Source organism: Anastrepha ludens, chromosome 3, assembly GCF_028408465.1.
Source record: "Anastrepha ludens isolate Willacy chromosome 3, idAnaLude1.1, whole genome shotgun sequence".
In the NCBI taxonomy this organism is placed as follows: Eukaryota; Metazoa; Arthropoda; class Insecta; order Diptera; family Tephritidae; genus Anastrepha; species Anastrepha ludens.
The window spans coordinates 52,475,012-52,476,076 of record NC_071499.1 but is presented as its reverse complement, the minus strand read 5'-3'; the positions used below and the strand labels follow the sequence as shown (position 1 = coordinate 52,476,076).

The window sequence follows — 1,065 nt, the reverse complement described above, 5'->3', positions numbered from 1 at the left end:
GACATTCATTGCTCAGCCCATAACGGTTCAATATGAAATGTGGGTACTCTTATAAGTGGTATCTAATCACATTCCGGCTATCGCAACTAATTAAAAAAAATCGTGGACCTATTCATATTGCACCCTACTAAAATTTTCATTGCCGATGAATGTGTTAAATTACCGATTTTTATTCTTTGAATCACCCTGTGAGCGAACCGCGTGCAGTATTTCCACGTTAACCCATTTCCTGCCTACTTTTAGGCGCACAATGAAGAGATGCCACTTTGCCACGCTGAATGCTTAAATTCAGCATTCGATCAATGAGCGTACGCACACACAAACACACATACATATGTAATATATATACATATACTTTAATTTAAAAATGTTTGGGGGCAAAAATAAAAATACATTACTTGCGCATTATCTTATCTGGCTACCCACGTGAAACAAACGAATTTGAATTTTATTACAAACAAATATTGAGAGTTTTGGGTACAAGTATGCATGTATGCATGTACGCATGAATTACACAGTTTCATAATACGAGTACAGTTGTTGCTATTCACTTTTTCTTTTATTTATACCTTATGCGAACATTTAATTTCATTGCGACTTTTCGAGCCGCCATACATTTTTATATATTTTTTTAACTATAAAAAAACGCGTGCGTGTTTACCCACTGGAGATGCCGGGGATTGAACCCGGGGCCTTTCACATGCAAAGCGAACGCTCTACCACTGAGCTACATCCCCTTCATACCAAGCGTTGGCCAATTCAATGCCGGTTAGCAATTAGCTATAAACATTAATACATACACACATACATGTGCATGTACGTATGTATTTAGTAAAATTTCGTATTGAAAAGTACTTACCAATTGTTGTAATTTATTTATTTTTCCATGTTTCTGTTCCTCATGAATAAAAGTCTCTTTGAAACAAAAAAAATTTGATTGTTTGCTGTTGTTTTATCATCTGCTTTCAAATGCTGTTGGTGGATCTTTTATTTGCACTAACATAGACTCAGCGCTCACTTACATTTACGTCCAGCAGAAAAACGAATGTTTTTGGTTTTGTATGA

At 35.6% G+C, this 1,065-nt stretch overlaps 1 non-coding gene across 1 annotated transcript; it reads right to left on the bottom strand.

Annotated features, from left to right (window-relative positions):
- Positions 1 to 665: 665 nt before the first annotated feature.
- On the bottom strand, positions 666 to 737 carry Trnaa-ugc (transfer RNA alanine (anticodon UGC)). Its single transcript has one exon. It is a non-coding gene; the product is annotated as a tRNA-Ala (tRNA).
- Between the last annotated feature and the right edge of the window lie 328 nt (positions 738 to 1,065).